Below are 21,745 nucleotides of genomic sequence, written 5' to 3'. Positions count from 1 at the left end.
CTTTCCCAACTGAAACACATTCCTTGCCTGGCTCACACCTTAAACCTGGTGGTGCAGTGCTTATTGAAAACTTATCCTGGGTTCTCCGACCTGCTCCTCAAAGTGCGTGGACTTTGCTCACATATCCGACGTTCGCCTGTACACTCCAGCCGTATGCAGACCTATCAGCGGTCTTTGAACCTTCCCCAGCATCGCCTAATCATAGACGTTGCAACAAGGTGGAACTCAACACTGCACATGCTTCAGAGACTGTGCCAACAGAGGCGGGCTGTTATGTTTTTGTGGGAGGATACACATACACGGGCAGGCAGTAGGATGGCAGACATGGAGTTGTCAGGTGTGCAGTGGTCGAAGATACAAGACATGTGTCAAGTCCTTCAGTGTTTTGAGGAATGCCCATGGCTGGTTAGTGCAGACAACGCCATAATAAGCATGAGCATCCCCCTAATGTGTCTGCTGATGCAAAGTTTGACGCACATAAAGGGTCAGGCGTCTGCACCAGAGGAAGAGGAAAGCCTTGATGACAGTCAGCCATTGTCTGGTCAGGGCAGTGTACAGGACGAGGTAGCGGGCGAAGAGGAGGTGGAGGACGAGGAGGATGATGGGGATGAGTATATTTTGAATGCGGAAGCTTTCCCGGGGGCACTGGAAATTGGTTGCGTGGCAAGGCCGGGTTCTGGTTTTTTGAGGGACACAAGTGACGTAGATTTGCCTGAAACTGCCCCTCAACCAATCACAACCGGAGATTTGACAACTGGAACTTTGGCCCACATGGCGGATTATGCCTTACGTATCCTAAAAAGGGACACACGCATTACGAAAATGATGAACGATGACGATTACTGGTTGGCCTGCCTCCTTGATCCACGCTATAAAGGCAAATTGCAAAATATTATGCCACATGAGAACTTGGAACTAATATTAGCAACCAAACAATCAACTCTTGTTGACCGTTTGCTTCAGGCATTCCCAGCACACAGCGCACGTGATCGTTCTCACACGAGCTCCAGGGGGCAGCAGACTAGGAGAGTTAGGGGTGCACACATCAGAAGTGGCGTTGGACAGAGGGGTTTTCTGACCAGGTTGTGGAGTGATTTTGCTATGACCGCAGACAGGACAGGTACTGCTGCATCAATTGAAAGTGACAGGAGACAACATTTGTCCAGTATGGTTAATAACTATTTTTCATCCCTTATCGATGTTCTCCCTCAACCGTCATTCCCATTTGATTACTGGGCATCAAAATTAGACACCTGGCCAGAATTGGCAGAATATGCATTGCAGGAGCTTGCTTGCCCGGCAGCAAGTGTCCTATCAGAAAGAGTATTCAGTGCTGCAGGTTCAATATTAACCGAAAAAAGGACTCGTCTGGCTACCCAAAATGTTGATGATCTAACATTCATTAAAATAAACCACAACTAGATTTCGAAATCTTTTGCCCCACCTTGCCCGGCCGACACCTAGCTTTCCTATGAAAAGCTCTTGCCTGTGGACTACTGTGAATAACTTTTCTAATGTCTAATTTGCTGCAGCTGATTGTCCAGCATACGACATGTTTACACCTCCCTAAATGGTCAAACTCCCCACACGGGGCCGTGGTATCGCGACTTGGCGCAAGCACCCGTGAGACTGCTGTTTGTCTGAAGAGGTGGGTGTGCTCGCTTTTGGTCGACGGCATTGCTTCTGGGTCCCTCATAGTACAATAAAGTGTCTCTGGCGGTGGTGGTGCGCACCCAACGTCAGACACACTGTTGTAACATGAGGGGCCCTGGGCCTGTACCACCGGCCACAAGAGAGTTCACCCACCCCCAGGTCAAACATTGCTCTACCACTTCCACAGTTATCTCTCACACTTCCACCAATGTTTAGTCTATGCGCTGACATCCTTCCATACCTGCCACTGACAATACCATTGTGTTGACATGTATGATGGTACTTAACATAGTCAGGGGCAGTGTCCTCTATTTACCACAGTAAATACTTTGCGCTAAATTAGTAGGTCTGAAACAACACAGAGGATCCCACCCCTGAACCTAATGATTGCACCCTTTAGTGTTTTTGTTTTGTTTTAATGCGAGACATTCACATTTATTTGTTGTTTTTGACTACTAACTGGCAGACACTCATTACAATCGGCCTCCGTTGACCAGACCACTGCTGCCCATGTACCCCTGGAACCTATTTTACAGTGCCTACAGCCAGCCCATTTTATCATGTTAGGCCTTCGAAGCCTGTCTGCGGTCCCTCCTCCCACTAGGCCTCCACTGACCTGACCACTGCTGCCCGTGTACCCCTGGAACCAATTATAAAGTGCCTACAGCCAGCCCATTTTATTATGTTAGGCCTTCGAAGCCTGTCTGCGGTCCCTCCTTCCACTAGGCCTCCACTGACCTGACCACTGCTGCCCGTGTACCCCTGGAACCTATTTTACAGTGCCTACAGCCAGCCCATTTTATTATGTTAGGCCTTGGAAGCCTGTCTGCGGTCCCTCCTTCCACTAGGCCTCCACTGACCTGACCACTGCTGCCCGTGTACCCATGGAACCTATTTTACAGTGACTACAGCCAGCCCATTTTATTATGTTAGGCCTTCGAAGCCTGTCTGCGGTCCCTCCTTCCACTAGGCCTCCACTGACCTGACCACTGCTGCCCGTGTACCCCTGGAACCAATTATAAAGTGCCTACAGCCAGCCCATTTTATTATGTTAGGCCTTGGAAGCCTGTCTGCGGTCCCTCCTTCCACTAGGCCTCCACTGACCAGACCACTGCTGCCCGTGTACCCCTGGAACCTATTTTACAGTGCCTACAGCCAGCCCATTTTATTATGTTAGGCCTTCGAAGCCTGTCTGCAGTCCCTCCTTCCACTAGGCCTCCACTGACCAGACCACTGCTGCCCGTGTACCCCTGGAACCTATTTTACAGTGCCTACAGCCAGCCCATTTTATTATGTTAGGCCTTCGAAGCCTGTCTGCGGTCCCTCCTTCCACTAGGCCTCCACTGACCTGACCACTGCTGCCCGTGTACCCCTGGAACCTATTTTACAGTGCATAGAGCCTATTTTTTTATTTTATTTAATATTAATAAAGCCATGATGGACTACGCTGTACCACGCTATGAGCTACCCAGTTGACAATTCTTTTGCGAGAAAAGCCATCCCACCCCTCCACCAGCATGTTAAAGACCACATTGTCCTTTCATTCTTTCAATCTGTGAGTCCAAAGGTACACCTGACAACAGACACATGGAGCGGTAGGCATGGCCACGGAAGGTTACGTGTCCTTTGTGGCGCAATGGGTTAATGTATTGGATGCATGGTCCACACAGGGGACAGCCTGGTAAGTCTGTCTGCAGTCCCTAATTCAAGTTGTCCTCAAATGAATAAATCTGAGCTTCCGCCTTCTGGCTCTCATTAAGTGCTGTTTTTTAAAAGATTGGTGGTTCCGGCCTACTAACGGTGTCTGCCCCTGCCTGGTGTTGTCCTCAACTGAATAAAGCTGAGCTTCTACCTTCTGGCTCTGATTATTTTTTTTTTTATTTTTTTTTTTTTAATTGCTGGATGGGGCCTAATACCTCTGTTTGCTGCTCCCTGGTGTTTGTCCTCAACTGAATAAAGCTGAGCTTCTACCTTCTGGCTCTCATTAAGTGCTGTTTTTTAAAAAATTGGTGGTTCCGGCCTACTAATGGTGTCTGCCCCTCCCTGGTGTTGTCCTTAACTGAACAAAGCTGAGCTTCCACCTTCTGGCTCTCTTTAAGTGCTGTGTTTTTAAAAATAGGTGGTTATGGGCCTACTAACGGTGTCTGCCTCTGCCTGGTGTTGTCCTCAACTGAATAAAGCTGAGCTTCTACCTTCTGGCTCTCATTAAGTGCTGTTTTTTAAAAGATTGGTGGTTCCGGCCTACTAATGGTGTCTGCCCCTGCCTGTGTTGTCCTCAACTGAATAAAGCTGAGCTTCTACCTTCTGGCTCTGATTAATTTTTTTTTTTTTTTTAATTGCTGGATGGGGCCTAATACCTCTGTTTGCTGCTCCCTGGTGTTGTCCTCAACTGAACAAAGCTGAGCTTCCACCTTCTGGCTCTCTTTAAGTGCTGTGTTTTTAAAAATAGGTGGTTATGGGCCTACTAACGGTGTCTGCCCCTGCCTGGTGTTGTCCTCAACTGAATAAAGCTGAGCTTCTACCTTCTGGCTTTTGGCCTACAGTAGCAAATATTAAACTGCATTTGGCCTATTAGTGTGTTTGGGCACTTAAAACAGTGTCTGCTGCTCCTAGGTTTGCTACTCCACTCAACAAAGCAATGCCGCCTGTTTAGTCCTGTTACCAATTTTGAACTGCATTTAGCCTACTTTATTCTTTTGCCCTATATCTGTTTCCTCCTCATCCTGCCCATTCCCCAGCCACTGCTAGATGAGTCTGCTGGTACATTGACCTAGACCACTACATTCCCCTTGCACTCTACACAGCCAGAATCTGACCCTGCTGAAAGTAAGGTTCCCCTTCCCGCATGTTATACCACCTTACACAGGGACAAAGAGGAAGGTGCAGATGAAAGTGCAGGTTCCTTCATCAGGTGGGGGGGCATACTCGTTGGCGACGTCACTGGCACAGGGCCCCTCAGAGTACGCAAAAGTGTCGCTGCTGGTGGGAGGCGCCCCCGCCGTGCAAACACACCGCTGTACTTTGAGGGGCCCTGTGCCAGTGCCAATGCCAACGAGGGGGCCTCCCTGCTTGCTTAGGATCACAGCACTTGCAAACTTGACATACTTACCTCTCACTGTTCCACCGCCGTGACGTAGTCCACGTTTCCTGGGCCCACTAAAAGCTTGAACCAGCCCTACCCCCCCAACTTTAGCCAAATGACCCCCAATTTCCAATGCCTATCTATTATTATAAAGTAAATTAAGATTGACAAGCTTCAGAAACAAGAGTGGATGTTTTTGGCATTAAAATGGGCACTGTAGGTGTTTTCCTGGCCTCCACTCACTGCCGACTATGCTTCCCCATTGACTTGCATTGGGTTTCGTGTTTCAGTCGATCCCCGACTTTTAGCGATAATCGGCCGACTGCACTCGACTCGACTCTGGACAAAGTCGGGTTTCACAAAACCCGACTCGACCTTAAAAAAATGAAAGTCGCTCAAACCTAATACTGGTGCTTGTGGACAGTGGAGCGGGAGTCAATTTGGTGGATGCTCGCTTTGTTCAAACCCATTGTCTGGGGGGTAGAATGCTAGCGAGACCCCTAAGCGTTCAGGCCATTGACTCAGTCCCATTCAAACATGGGAGGGTGACCCAAGTCATAGATGATATACACCTGCATATAGGGACTCATCATGAAGAGTCCCTGTCATGCTATGTCTTGGAGGGTATGCTAACTTCCATTGCTTTAGGCCTCCCTTGGTTGAAAATGCACAACCCGGTCAAAGACTGGCGGTCTAGGGAAGTAGTCAGCTGGGACCAGTCGTGTAAGGACTGAAGCCTGGGAGCTATGATCTCTGCGGTCTTTCTGCAACCTACCCCTTCTTCTCTGGTGGCAGCAGCAGAGGTGCTGCCAGGGAGTAGGGACAAAACTCAACCCTCTCCACAAGTAAACCCTGTGTGTCGGAATACTCTTGGGAGGAGAGTTCAGGGGAGGGTGGTGGTTCCCTCTGTGCATAGTGGGTGTATGAGTGTGGTGACACAGAGGGGTGCCTCTGTTGTCGGTTCCTCAAAAAGTTCTCAATCTTGTGGCAAATATATGCATGGAAATAAATGTTCCGGTCTGGACCTGTGTGTGAGCGAGTACCTGTGGTTGTCCACCAAAAACATCAGGTGGAAGTGTGCTTGAGTGATCAGACCATATTGGGTGTTGGCCATTCTCAGCCCAGGTACATTCAAGCTGGAGATACCCCCAGTAATTCACATACACAACTCATTCCACAGTTCGGCACTCTGGAGATTTGTGGTGCCTCCGGGGCCTATGTCATCGTCACCTCCATCGAGCTGCGTTTGCTGTAAACCTGAAAGTCAGGTGACCGCAGCGGTGAACTCTGGTGGATCGAGGCATCCTCACCATGTGTCATTTTTTGTTGAGGTCTGGTGTTGAGGATCCAGAGGCCCCTCATTCAAAGAGGGGTACTGCCACAATCTTTTTTTGGATTTGTGGCAGCTCTAGTTCCAATCAATTTAAAACTTTTTTCCTTTTGGACAATCATGGGTTAATGTCAGTTTTTTTCCCCTGCTGGAAATCTGGTCTTACTGTAGTGCTGCTGGATCAGCTGATGCAGGTGATGACCACAACCATCATTCTTTAAAAGGTCACCTGATGCATCAGCTGACTGTTGGTGATGCAGTTTCTTTCTGGAGACCAGCCTAGCAGAAGCAGCTCTCTGGTGATTGGAGTCCAGTTGCTGTTGTTATCTGCGGTGTGGAGCTTAGCAGCGGGGTTCAAAAGGTAAGTGTGGTGATTTTGCACCTTGTCCCTTTGGTGTTTGTCACTTCCCCCTGTGTGTATTATCTGCAGAGATGAGGCTAGTGCTCCTTGCCAGTCAGTGCACTAGCCAGGGTAGTAATAGCTGACTACTAGGAACTACGTATCCTGACGGCGGTTGGGGGAAGGACTCACATGGGGTGTTAGGCGAGTGCAGGGACAGGCTTAGGTTTGAGCTCAGGTGGTGACCACCCCCATTCCCTACAGGTAGGGCTTTCCTCTCACCTTTTCCATCCCGTTGTTTGTGAGTTGTGCCCTCCTTTGACCAACCACCCAATTGGTCGGGTCACACAGTGTCATCCATGATACATATCTGAGATACATAGTTTTCAACCTGGACAGTGCCAAGATGCGACCGTCCAGGCTGAAGAAGCTGCTGCGAGCGCAGCCTCAGTGACTAGCGGTGACAGGTGTTTATTTACATTTTAACTATTGGATTACTAATGGATAGGAGTCTTATAGATGCCTGTCCATGACTAAGCTGTGGGCTTGATGTCACAGGACAATACAAAGGTGACATCAACCACACAAATATTAACCCCCTTTGCCACTACCACAGGGCAAGTGGGAATTTCTTGACAAGGCACCAGAATTGGTATACCTAATAGATGCGGCTTTTATGGGGAGTCTGCCGGCTCCTATTCTTAGGCTGGGGGCCAATATCCATGGCCCCTTACCAGACTGAGAATACTAGCCCCCAGCAGTCTTCTTTAGTTTGGCTGGTTGTCAAAATTAGGGGGGAACACATGCCATTTTTTTTTTATTCTTTATTTAAATAATTTAAAAAAATGGCATGAGGACCCTTCTATTCTTGATAACCAGCTGTTAGGGGTAGAGTTCCCGCCTCTGCACAGGGGGAATCTTGGGCCATCCCCGCTGCGGTCTCCCATTCTTCTCCTGCCGCAGTGGAGTCTGCTCAACAAAGACGTCGGTCCCAGCGTCACGCTCAGTCTGACTCTGTGCAAAGGGTTACTGCTGCTTTTCCAGCTTCTGAGCATGCCCAGGGTAAGATCTCTCATTGGAGATTGAGGGTCACATGCTTGGATACTGCAGAAAAGCCCATTGGTTCTCCAGGAAGGTCCTGAAGGTGCTCAGGCTTTGTAGCAGCCTCTTATTGGTCCTTCTAGGAAGGTCTTATACTGGCTGCAGCTATAAAAGGCTCGCATGGCCGCACAGCCATGCGCTAGTACCAATCCAAATATGTGCTTTGCGCCAGTGTGGTTATGTATGAATGTATTCAGGAACCCAGCTGAAATAAGCCCCTAGAATACCGGCACCTCCGGTGAGGAGATTGTATGAACGTATTCAGGGACCCGGCTGAAATAAGCCCCTAGAATACCGGCACCTCCGGTGAGGAGATTGCGTGTGTGCATAACCACTGACTGCTATCAGTTCAGCAGCAAGCTTGTGCTCCTGTGAGGCTAACAGGGTGCAGTGCTTTCCTCTCACGGCTACTCTGTGAAGTAACAGAGCTAGTCTATACTGCCAAACAGTGCCACCATTCACTAGCAGCAGGTTCCTCCTGCACGGTGGACCCCAGGCTGCAAACGCACCATTTATAATAAACATCTATATTTACTCGGTGAGTTCCGCTAGCCGTAACACCAGCCATGCTAAAACTGACAGCTGCGGGTTGCCAGATTTGCCTGGCTGGTTATCAAAAATACAGGGAAACCCAGTCTATTTAAAAAAAAAACACATTTATTTATAGAGCAGATGGTGGCTGATGAATACTCCTATCAACTGCCTCCTGCTCTCGCTGTGATTAGTGGCAGCAGGCATAGGCTGAAGGGAGTAGCTGTCCCATCAGCCGAACCCTGCGACCCAAGGAAAACTTTTTACCTTCGATCACAGCTGCGGGCTCTCGCTGTCATTTGACAGCATGGGAGTCACGGCTCTCTAACTGGTGGTATTAATCTTACCACCAATCAGAGCAGCCAGTGTTTCCAGCTCTGTCATGCAGAAGCATCTGGAGCGCCCTCACTGCCGCAGGGCCTAGGGGCACCCGGTACCGGGCCTCTGTGTCTCAGTTCTGGGGTTGACACGGTGGCTAGGCCCGGTCCGTGACCCTGCTGAGGGGCGTCCAGTGAAAGTTGAGAATGTGATGATGTTGTGGTGTGGTGTCGGTCGCGGTAAATAATGAGGACACCAGGTTGCAGTCTCTTTACCTCTTTACTAAAGGCTTCAGGATCCTCAGTCCGGAATACGGTTAACCGGGCTGCGTGAGTCCAGCCGGTCCGATGGCACCTCCAGAGTTCCCTTTGCAGGTGGAAATCTGTGCCTACCTTCTAGCGCTTGTGTGTTGTAGTCCTTCACTGCTTAGCACCACGGGATAGTCCTCACAACTGTTGTGTCTGTTTCTGAAGTTCCCTCACAACTCGATTCTGATGTTCTGTTTCGTCCCCCCAGATGATATGGCTAGGACGCACCCATATGACGGGTAGGCTTGGAGGTCTTCCGGGACCCTACAGTCGCCCCTCTCCAGATGTTGCCCCCTATGTCTTCTTAGGTGATTTGAGTGAGACAGCCCGCCTATAACTGACTGTCCTGCCATAGGTTTGAAGTAAGGCCTGGAACTCAATACTTCCTCGGTGTTCCGGCCACCGGCTACAAGGCCTCAGTAGGATGTTGCCTCATCTTACAGCATGACTCCTACTGGTGTTTCTCCTTGTTGCGTTGATCTCGTTTCTCACTCAGCACAATAAACCTCGCTTCTTGTCCTTTCTTGGGGTACCGCCGCGATGAAGTGCAGGCGCGGTCCCGTAACGTTCTTTCTGTTAGCTAGGCCTCTGTCAGGATCCCACCCCTGACAGGGACCCCCCTGAATCTTCCCCTGCAACACCCTCTGCCACAGGATGTTGCCTGGTTCCAACCCAGTCAGCTTCTCCCTAACTTCCTATCTAACCCCCAGTTTTACCAGATTGTGAGGAGTGGCCTAATACATAGCACCCTTAGCTCCCCCTGGAGGCCAGACTGTGAAGTGTATTGCTGTCTGTGATACCTGGTCAGGTGAACTCCTTCAGTGCCATCAGACGTACCATAGCCCCCCTTAGCGGCGGAGCACCAGTACTGCAACGACTAGGACTCTGGGGCGCTGCACTCCCCCCCGGTTAAACCCAGTACTCCTGGACTGGGAAGAAAACAACAATACATGTCAGCAAAAAGACATACAATTTTGAAATGCAATAACAAGTAAACTTTAACAAGGCTTCCCTTTATGGGAGGTGAGGACACTTGAACGTTACAAACATGGTTAAATATTTTAAATAACATACTATAAATAACTTCTCTTACCCAACCGGGTATTCTACTTAGTGCAATTTCTGAACAATAATTTAACATTGCCTTTAAGGACGTACACTCTGAATCCACTAAAGACCTTCTTATAAAACACTATAAGGCTAATCAACTTTTCTTCATTTTCCACCTTTACATCTGCAGGACCGCCTGTCCATCTGCCCCAGGCCTACTGCCTCTCGTTCTGTTGCAGGACCGCCCCTTGTCGCCTGGGCCTACTGCCTTTCTGCTACTATACACAGTATAGAACTTATCATCCTTCTCTCAGTTCAAGATCACTGAGCCATCTCTGTATGGCTCCTAGGAGGACTCACCGACTAACCCCATACGGGTTCACTTCCTGTCCTCATTCTCTAACACATTATTAAGCTTTTCTTACAATTAACTAGCTTTCTACATGTAACTTTGACATGTAAGCATTATTCGACTTTAAGTGCTATTGGTGAACGTCCCCTTTAAGAAGGGACCAAGGCTCTCGGAGGTAGTGCAACTTCTCAAGCTGCAAGTTCATATACAGCAAGGACTCCGGTGCTGCTTCCAAGAACAGTTTCTTCGCAGAGTCCTTTTCTTTGTAAAACCAGTAGAGGGCACCTTTAAGAAGGTGCAAACTATTTACAATAAGTTTGTAATCATGCAGTGTTCATGATCCAGCAGTTCTTTTCAACAATGATGAACAAGAAACAAAAACAAAAGCAAAAAGACAAAAATAGGGATCCCGGGTAAACTAAGGGATCCTTTTAAGAGTTAACCCTAATCGGGTTGTAGCAGCAAGAAGACACATAGAAAGACGGACAGTTAACTATATACAGTTTGCAAAGCACTTTAAAGCTTCATAGTAAATTGCAAGACATCAGCCGGTAGTGGACATCTCCTGACCGTGGCGGCTTTGGCCCCTGGTCTCCGGCTGATGCGATGTCAGTATCGGTGGTTAGTCTCTCGGGTGCAGTCAGGTCACCCGGTGTCTGGATTCGAAGGCTAACCTTGGCTGCAAGCTCGGTAGCTGCAACAAGTCATACGGTGGCGATAGTAGCAAGATCTGTCAAGTCCGGTTCAATCATGGTCGAGGCAACAGGTGACACCCCCTCAGGCCCACATCGTTGGACGTTCTGAGCGCACCATCCTTGTGCACTCCAGTGGCGGGTGTAGGTCACCTGATCCCCCTTTGCAATAGTGGGTCACCATATCTGTTGCGGAAAGGAGTCTTCACGTTGCAACTGGTAACGAAGACGTCAGTCGGTAGTCCCGGTTCCTGTATGGAGCCCCAACCCCGCTTTGGGTGAAAGGCCAGCACAGTTCAACGCTTTACCACGTCTTTCCTGCCGTGCGCAGGCTTTGGGTGTTTCACTTTTGGCGCGTCAGTTTGTTCTGTCTCTTTTCGGTTTTTCCAATGTAGGATCAAGCATTGTTTATATTGTTCCCAAGTGAGCACAGCAAGGGTGAGGCCCTCCTCCCGAGCTCCATCTGGCCCGATCCAGGGGGTGTCCCACTGGAGGATCACCCCCTCTGAGCTCACGTCTATGGGTTCTCCCATCTTGGTCGGTAGTGGGGGCACCAGCCTCCCCATCATGTCGGTGGTGAGGATCACCCGCTCCACCGAGAGGAAACAGTTATTGTTGGGGTGAGGAGCGGTCGCAGGAGCGGGATCGGTCAGGAGAGCAGGATTGGTCGCGGGAGCCGGATCGGTTAGGAGAGCAGGATCGGTCGGGGGAGCAGAATCGGCCGGGGGAGTAGGGGCGCCTTCCATACCTGCGCCTGATGTGATTCCACCGATGTCGATCTGTTCCGCTGACAAGGACACTGGAATCGGCTGCAGCCCGGACCGCGGCTCCTCCAAGGTGGCCTCTCGATGTGGCTCCGCTCTCCATGGCTCTGCACCTGCTGACTCCATGGTCAGGATAGGTAGGCTCGGCTCCTCCGCCGGCGGCTCCAAGGAGTTCAGATCCTTCAGCTGCGGTGGATGCGGGTCCACCTCTGGTGAGTGAGGGCAAGCCGGGATCACTCCGCCATCGCTCGGGCACCCGCTGATCATCTTCGCTGTCTTGAGATCGGCAGCCGTGCATGCACCTGACTCCGCCATTTCTCCGAGGTCGAGCTCCCTCTTCCCCTCGTTCCCGCCGTTGCAGATCAGGGGGCGGTTCTCCTCTGCTGCTGGGCAGGTCATCATCTCGCAGCAGAAGTCGGAGGGGGCGGTCGCTGCTTTTGGTGCTGCTTTGGTAGTCTACTCCCATGACACGCCCTTCTTCTTCCTCTGTGCTCTCCTCAGGACTGTAATGGCGGCGGTTTTGGCGGGAACTTTTGGCGGCAAGTGACAATACACAGTCTTTGCAATAAGTCACAGTCCAAGTATAATAAATCACAGTTCCAAGGCACACATGACCTGATTCCTCAGGCTTAAGTAGATCCTGTTCGTGACGCCAAGTTGGAGCGCCCCCACTGCCGCAGGGCCGAGGGGCACCCGGTACCGGGCCTCTGTGTCTCAGTTCTGGGGTTGACACGGTGGCTAGGCCCGGTCCGTGACCCTGCTGAGTGGCATCCAGTGAAAGTTGAGAATGTGATGTTGTTGTGGTGTGGTGCCGGTCGCAGTAAATAACGAGGACACCAGGTTGCAGTCTCTTTACCTCTTTACTGAAGGCTTCAGGATCCTCAGTCCGGAATATGGTTAACCGGGCTGCGTGAGTCCAGCCGGTCCAATGGCACCTCCAGAGTTCCCTTTGCAGGTGGAAATCTGTGCCTACCTTCTAGCGCTTGTGTGTTGTAGTCCTTCCCTGCTTAGCACCACGGGATAGTCCTCACAACTGTTGTGTCTGCTTCTGAAGTTCCCTCACAACTCGATTCTGATGTTCTGTTTCGTCCCCCCAGATGATATGGCTAGGACGCACCAGTATGACGGGTAGGCTTGGAGGTCTTCCGGGACCCTAGAGTCGCCCCTCTCCAGATGTTGCCACTTATGTCTTCTGAGGTGATTTGAGTGAGACAGCCTGCCTATAACTGACTGTCCTGCCATAGGTTTGAAGTAAGGCCTGGAGCTCAATACTTCCTCGGCGTTCCGGCCACCGGCTACGCGCCTCAGTAGGATGTTGCCTCATCTTACAGCACGACTCCTACTGGTGTTTCCCCTTGTTGCGTTGATCTCGTTTCTCACTCAGCACAATAAACCTCGCTTCTTGTCTTTTCTTGGGGTACCGCCGCGATGAAGTGCAGGCGCGGTCCCGTAACATTCTTTCTGTTCGCTAGGCCTCTGTCAGGATCCCACCCCTGACAGGGACCCCCCTGAATCTTCCCCTGCAACACCCTCTGCCACAGGATGTTGCCTGGTTCCAACCCAGTCAGCTTCTCCCTAACTTCCTATCTAACCCCCCGTTTTACCAGATTGTGAGGAGTGGCCTAATGCATAGCACCCTTAGCTCCCCCTGGAGGCCAGACTGTGAAGTGTATTGCTGTCTGTGATACCTGGTCAGGTGAACTCCTTCAGTGCCATCAGACATACCATAGCCCTCCTTAGCAGCGGAGCATCAGTACTGCAACGAACAGGACTCTGGGGCGCTGCACATCCGTTGTTCGGGGTGTTGAACTCGAACAATAACATGGACTTCCTTGTGAAGTCTGTGTTTGGGGTCTATGCCCGAACAAAAGGTGTTCATTTCGGACCACAAACTTTACCGTTCAGATTCACTCATCTTTAGTTCTCACTGATCACCACAGAAATAGTATCCTTGGTGGAAGTATTGGGCAGACGTTCAGCATAGGGGCACTTATTTTGAATATGAGTGTGCCTAGCTGACCAGCCATTCAGAACAATTTCAAATCAGTTCAGCCTTCGAAGTGTAAGGTGCTTTATTTTAAGCAGCAATGCATCACTTGTATTGCTAGCTATTAGTTTAGGAAAGAGGTCTCAGACTCAGCTGGGTATCTGGGCTGTCCATAGAAAGAATTTGATGTAGGCAAGCCACTTTTCTTCTATGACATGATGTCATTTTCAATGATACAATTTTTTTCCTATATGCCTTTTTGATCACTTTTTGTTAGATCATTTTTGGGTCAATGCTTTATTTTTTTATGGTGATCATAGTAAGGGCTATGATACAATTTTGCAGCTTTGGCCATTCCAAAGGTGTACTTTTTGTTTACTTTATTTTTTACACAAAACATCATTTTTAGTCTCAAAATGTTTTCTATTATATTTTCATACTTTATTTGGAATTTTTGTAAATTTTTATATTTTCTTCCTTTTTATTTCAACTTTGCTACATGGGACATAATTGCTGATCCAATATTACATCAGTTAGTTTAAGGCCGGGGTCACATTAGCATACAGCATCTAATGTGAGAGCATCGGATGCGATATGCTAATGATACTCAACTCAAATGCTGTTGTGAGCATCAGCCAAGTGTCTTTTTACTGTGATTCGATCCTCTCACATGCAAGAATCGTATCACAGGTGAGGAGAAGGAGAGATTGATCTCATTGCCTGTCCCAGCACATATTGGACTGAACTCAGATGACATTCGAGTGCAGTCCATTGTTTTGCACATACCCATTGACTTGAATAAGTGTGCTCCGCCTGAGATACACTGCGAATTGCAGCATGCTGTGACTTTTTTCTCATGCCGAATTGGTTAGGCAATTTTATGACCACTTTGTGACCTTTTTGTTATTAATAAAGGACTTTTTATACGTTAGTTTGTGTGTGGTGCCTTTCTTTGTAGGTGTTTATTAAGGAGGAAAGGAGTTTGACCGGTGGAGTCGGCTACAGCGTTGTTAAGCGCAAACTTCGCCCACGGTAGCAAGGATGCCCAGTCATCCTGCCTGGCAGAGATAAAATGTCGCAAATATGTGACCAGAGTCTGGTTGGCCCTCTCTACCAACCCATTTGTCTCGGGATGATATGCTGAGGAGAGATTTAACTCAATGCTGAGTAGCCGACGAAGCTCTCTTCAGAATCGAGACGCAAACTGGGGACCCTGGTCACTGGCAATTTTGTCCGGCATACCGTGTAGGCGAAATATGTGTTTGATAAACAACGCCGCCAGAGCCCATGCAGAAGGTAGCCGTGGAAGAGGCACCAAGTGCACCATTTTAGAAAAATGGTCGGTGATCACCCAAATAGTGGTGCAGCTATGAGACTTGGGTAAGCCCACCACAAAATCCATCCTGACCATCTCCCAGGGCCTATCTGCCACCAGCAGAGGGTGAAGCAACCCAGCTGGCCCTTGACGAGGAGACTTGTTCTTGGCATAGGAGACACATGCCTGAACATAGTCTGCGACGTTACGGACCATATGAGGCCACCAATATGTCTTTGCCAGTAACTCAGATGTTCTTTTGGTCCCGAAATGTCCACCCACCCTAGACAAGTGAGCCCAAGAGAGAACCTCTGGACGCAAACTGGATGGTACAAAAGTCTTGCCCGGAGGCACAGACTCCAGCGAAACCGGGGCCACAGTTCTCATGCTCTCGGAAGAGACAATAAGCCGAGGCTCCTCTTCCTCCTCCTCAGATGATACCACGGAGCGAGAGAGAGCATCAGCACGAATGTTCTTCTCCCTGGAAAGAAAATGGAGGGTGAAATGAAACCAAGAGAAGAACAAGGACCATCTGGCCTGGCGAGAATTTAGCCGCTTGGCGGTCTGTAAATAAACCAAATTCTTGTGGTCTGTGAATACTTGAAAGGGAAAGCGAGCCCCCTCCAAGAGATGTCTCCACTCAGAGAAAGCCAACTTCATGGCTAGCAACTCCCTGTCCCCAATGGAATAATTCCTCTCTGCCAGTGTGAAGGTCTTGGAGAAGAAGAAGCAAGGATGCTTCTGACCTTAAGCATCCTTTTGGAAAAGGACTGCTCCAGCACCAACAGATGAGGCATCCACCTCCATGATAAATGGCCTATCTACATCGGGGTGATGTAGGATGGGAGCACTAGCAAAATGTGACTTAATATAAGAGATGGCCTTGGAGACCTCTTCAGACCACAATTTGGGATTTGCTCCCTTCTTGGTGAGGGCTACTAAGGGAGCTACCAAAGTGGAGAAGTGGAGAATGAACTGGCGATAGTAATTAATGAACCCCATAAAGCGTTGCACCGCTTTAAGAGAATGGGGCTCCTTTGGGAGTCAATATCTGGAGAGTAGATGAGAATATCATCCTAATAGAAAACAACTGAGGTGGAGAGCATATCCCGGAAGATATCGTTAACAAAGTCTTGGAAAACGGCTGGGGCATTACAGAGCCCGAAGGGCATCACCAGATATTCATAGTGCCCATCCCTGGTGTTAAAAGCCGTCTTCCATTCGTCCCCCCCACGGATGCAAATCAGGTTGTAAGCATCCTGCAGATCTAATTTTGTGAATACCCTTGCTACCCGAAGCCTATCAAAGAGCTCCGATATCAGGGGCAGAGGATACTTATTCTTAATGGTGATGGTGTTAAGACCCCTGTAATCTATGCATGGACGTAGTTCCCCATTCTTCTTCTGTACGAAGAAGAACCCAGCCCCTGCAGGTGACACTGACTTCCTGATGAACCCTCTTGCCAGATTCTCTTGAATGTACTGAGACATTGCCTCCATCTCCAGGAGAGATAATGGATAGACTCAACCCCGGGGAGGCTCAGCACCAGGCAAGAGATCAATAGGACAGTCATAGGGGCGGTGGGGCGGAAGGGTCTCCGCCGCCTTTTTGGAGAACACATCCGCATAGGGCCAATATTGCTTGGGGAGAGAGGATAGATCTGCGGGTACCTCATTAGTAGCAACCTGAATGCATTCCCTCTGATACCTACCCCCACAAGATTCACCCCATCCCAGAATTCTGCCTGAGGACCACTCGATATGAGGAGAGTGGTACCGTAGCTAAGGTATCCCCAACAGGACCTGATCAATTCCCTCAGGAATGACGTGCAGAGATATAATCTCCTGATGGGATGGTGACATGGACAGAGTAAAAGGGATGGTCTGGTGTGTTATCTGTGAAGGCAGTGTCGACCCATTCACCACTCGTGCTGTCACTGGCTGAGCTAGCATTACCAGGGGTATTGCGTGACGTTGGGCAAAGGCAGAAGACATAAAATTGCCTTCCGCCCCAGAATCCACGCAGAGCTCTACTGAGTGGGTGGATGAGCCTATAGTAATTGTCCCCTTAAAGGACAATTTGGAGGCAAACATCGCTGTGTCTAGTGTACCTCCACCTACTACCACTAGACGCTGACATTTCCTCAACTGCTGGGAACATCTGGTGGCAAGATGTCCTGACTGCTGGCAAACATGACAGACCTTGAGTGCACAAGCGGTCTGGGACTTAGATCCCGCTTGTGACACTTCCATGGCCTCATGTGACTCAGGGACCAGGACCGGAGATTCCAGAGGTTTGGCGAAGGTAGGAGCCAGCCGAAACCTCTGCCTACACTGGGCTCGCTCTAACCTCCGCTCGTTAAAACGGAGGTCAATATGAGTAGAGACAGCTATTAACTCCTCCAGTGTAGCGGGAATCTCCCTAATGGCCAGAGCGTCCTTAACGTGACCACGAACCAGCCCCCTCCAAAATATGGGGATAAGGGCTTTATCCGACCACTCCAGCTCAGATGCTAGGGTACAGAAGTGGACGGCAAAATGGCTGACCAAGGACGAACCCTGAGTCAATTACAGCAGTTGGAACGCCGTGTCATGGGTGACTCAAGGTCCTAAAAAGACCTGTTTCAGAGTGCTCAGGAACAGCGGAGCACTCTGCACCACATAATCGCCACGCTCCCACAGCGGCGTAGCCAATTCCAGCACCCTGTCCGACAAGAGAGACACAATAAATCTCACCTTTGCCCGCTCTGTGGGAAAATGTGCAGCCAGGAGCTTGAGGTATATAGAGCACTGACTCACGAAACCCCTACAAGATTTACTATCTCCAGAAAAATTTTCTGGCAGCAGGAGGCGAGATAATGTCGGAACAGGGGTGGAAGTGGACAAAGTTGCTGCAGCCAAACTAGCAGCCTGTACAGCAACTGCGGTAACATCCACAAATGAGGTTGTGCTCTTGAGAGCCGCCAACCTAGCCTCCAGCTGCTGGATGTACCTCAAGGACTGCTGTATGTCCGCCATTTACTAGCCAGACTCTGGCACTAGTATTCTGTTAGGGCTGGCGGAACGCACCGAGTAAATTGAGAGATATTATTTGGTGCGTTCGCAGCCCAAGGTCCACCATGCAGGAGAGGACCTGCTGCTGGCAAATGGCGGCCCTTTATGGCGGTAGAAGCGAGCTCTGTTACTTCACAGACACGCTGTGCCAGATCTCACTCTGACCCTCGGTGGCTATAGTGCCCGTGCCTGAGGACGCCCCGAGTCAGCAGCTGAGACCTTGGCAACTAAGGAACAAGGAAACCCTGTTGACTTCACAGGAGTATCCAGCAACTGCCGAGCTGATGGCAGTGTGTGGCAACACAAACATACAATCTCCTCACCGGAGGAGCCGGTATTCTAGGGGCTTATTTCAGCCGGGGCCCTAAATCCACACACACAATCTCCTTGCCGGAGGTGCCGGCATTCTAGGGGCTTATTTCAGCCGAGTCCCTGAACACAGATAAATGTGACCACACTGGCGCATGCACATAACTGGTTCAATACTAACGCATGGCCGTGCGGTCATGAGAGCCTTAAATAGCTGAAGCAAGTACAGGACCTTCCTAGAAGGACCAATGAGAGGCTGCTACAGAGCCTGAGCACCTTCAGGACCTTCCTGGAGGACCAATGGATTTAGCTGCAGTATCTGAACATGTGACCCTTGATCTCCACTGAGAGATCTTACTTTGGGCATGCTCAGAACGAGAAAAGCAGGACTTAGTCCCAGAAGCGTCTGCTCGCCGCTGCCCAGCACTGGCTTTAATGGCAGAAGCTGGAAATGCAGCAGTAACCCTTTGTACAGAGTCAGACTGAGTGAGATGCTGGGACTGACGTCTCTGCTGAGCAGGCTCCACTGGAGAAGAATTGGAGACCGCAGCGGAGCTGGCCCGAGATTCCCCCTGTGCAGAGGCGGGAACTCGACCCCTAACAGCTTCTGCATAATTTTAATAACCAGCAGAGGTAAAGCTGATGGCTAAGGGTTGATGTTATTATTCTGAGAAGAAGCCAATAGCCATAAAGGTTCCCAGGCTATTAATATCAGCTCACTGCTGTTTGCTTAGCCTATACTGGCTAGTTTACAAGGGAACCCCAGAAAAAAATTGACATGGGTCCCCCTATAAAATCTAACCTGCAAAAGCAATGCAGACAGCTGCAAGCTGATATTAATAGCTTAGGAAGAATCCATGGATATTGGCCCCTCCCAGACTAAAAGCATCAGCTCTCAGCCACCCCAGAAAAGATGCAACAAATCTGGCACTTAGCCTCTCTTCACACTTGCCCTGTAAAGGTGGAAAGTGTGGTTTATATTGTGGGGTTGATGTCACCTTTGTATTGTCAGGTGACATCAAGCCCACAGGTTAGTAATGGAGAAGCATCTATAAGACACCTATCTATTTGTAACCACATAGTGATATTGTATAAAAACATATAAAAACACAGGCACCCAGAATAAAGTCCTTTATTTGATAAAATGACACAGACTCCTTCAAATAATCTTAATTAAACCATAGTAACTGAAGACAGAAATGTTCACAGACCACATAACACTGTATGACTGAGAAATGGAGGCCTATAAAAATTTTAAAAGCTTTTTTGCAGTTTTACAGATCACATAAATGTTCACAGACCACATATCAAATAATCATAGCTACAAGGAGGCTGACGCAGTAGGGATCTTGAGATTTTATGACATTTGAAACATATGATCTGTATGTCTTCCAATTGCTATAATATCTACCACTGTCTTTCAATTTATACTTATATGAGAAATGGAAGTTCACAACATTTTTAAAAGCTTTTGTTCACTTTTAGAGATCACAGATCACGTAACACTGTATGTCTGAGAAATGGAAGCCTAGAAAAATTTTAAAAGCTTTTGTTAACTTTTAGAGGACACAGAAATATTCACAGACCATGTAACACTGTATCATCAGTGGAATAGAAGGGCAGCATGCAAACTTAAATGTATTAAAATATCTTTTTATTCTGCCAAATACAGTGCAAAGTTTTGACAATGCCAGTCTTTATCCAGCATATCACCATAGTGCAAATAACATATTTAAATAGCATTACTAATTAGTGAAACATCAATAAGAACAAGTATCACCTCCCCCTGCTTAACAACTCCACCCACAAGTCAGCAGTAGTGTTGAGCATTCCGATACTGCAAATATCGGGTATCGGCCGATATTTGCTGTATCGGAATTCCGATACCGAGTTCCGATATTTTTGCGATATCGGAAATTGGAATCAGAAGTGTGCGGTGCGTATGGTTCCCAGGGTCTGGAGGAGAGGAGACTCTCCTTCAGGCCCTGGGATCCATATTCATGTAAAAAATAAATAATAAAAATAAAAAATATTGATATACTCACCCCTCCGGCGGACCCTGGCTCTTAGCGGTGCCTCCGTTCCTAAGAATGCAGGGGTGAAGGACCTGCGATGACGTCGCGGCTTGTGATTGGTCGCGTGAGCGGTCACATGAGCGGTCACGCGACCAATCACAAGCCGCAATGTCATCGAAGGTCCTTCACCCCTGCATTCTTAGGAACGGAGGCAGACGCTTGGACCGGTGAGAGCCGGGGCCGCCGGAGGGGTTAGTATATCAATATTTTTTATTTTATTCTTTATTTTATACATGAATATGGATCCCAGGGCCTGAAGGAGAGTTTCCTCTCCTTCAGACCCTGGGAACCATTCCGATATTTTGCGTCCCATTGATATGCATTGGTATCGGGTATCGGTATCGGCGATATCCGATATTTTTTGGATATCGGCCGATCCAATCCGATACCGATACCTTTGCATATCGGAAGGTATCGCTCAACACTAGTCAGCAGATAACATCTAAATCCTCCCTGCACAGCATATTTATTATATACTGTACAATTATATATTTTTCCTTTATTGCTCTCATTTCTTTATGTTGTTTCATTAATTTACTTTTGATATTTCATTATGTTAGAAACACAGATAAACCAAAGAATCACCAATAATTTCTCAATAAAATCAATAATACAAGAAACGAAATTATATATCACATTACGGTGATTGGTGCTCTGTGAAAGGGTGCAAGACCACTTATACAAGGAGAAAGCAAACCCAACCAATATATGGAAAGCCAGAGAAACGCACCAACCAGAAAGTAGATATAAAAATGCCTTTATTACATATGATTGGCCATATAAAGATAAAAAGAAAACATTTGTGCGCACAACAGGACTAAAAGATAATACATATAATTATTCAGTAATTTAGTAGCAGTAGATGACCCAGTTTCTATATAAGGGAGAAGTGATTCCCAATGGTGACAGTTATGTGTGAAAGAAAGAGGGGAGGTACAAAAAAATATATAAGAACTAAGTAATGTAAATTCAACTACTATAAATACAGTGTATAAAAATACAACAAGGATCCACAAAAATGATGATAAAGCAGTGCCAAATGCAATAGTGCAAAGTGCAAGCTGCAAATAGTGTACAATGACACAGCAAAAAAAAATATATGAACCACACTAAAAGTGCAATGTGCAAACGAGTTGGGATGTACACAATAATAATAATAATATAATAATTTTTATTTATATAGCGCCAGCATATTCCGCAGCGCTTTACAACTTATAGAGGGGACTTGTACAGACAATAGACATTACAGCATAACAGAAATCACAGTTCAAAATAGATACCAGGAGGAATGAGGGCCCTGCTCGCAAGCTTACAAACTATGAGGAAAAGGGGAGACACGAGAGGTGGATGGTAACAATTGCTTTAGTTATTTGGACCAGCCATAGTGTAAGGCTCGGGTGTTCATGTAAAGCTGCATGAACCAGTTAACAGCCTAAGTATGTAGCAGTACAGACACAGAGTGCTATTAACTGCATAAAGTGTATG

Source organism: Ranitomeya variabilis, chromosome 6 (assembly GCF_051348905.1).
Source record: "Ranitomeya variabilis isolate aRanVar5 chromosome 6, aRanVar5.hap1, whole genome shotgun sequence".
Taxonomy (NCBI): Eukaryota; Metazoa; Chordata; class Amphibia; order Anura; family Dendrobatidae; genus Ranitomeya; species Ranitomeya variabilis.
The sequence above is the reverse complement of the archived record's forward strand: the minus strand, read 5'-3'. Positions refer to the sequence as shown.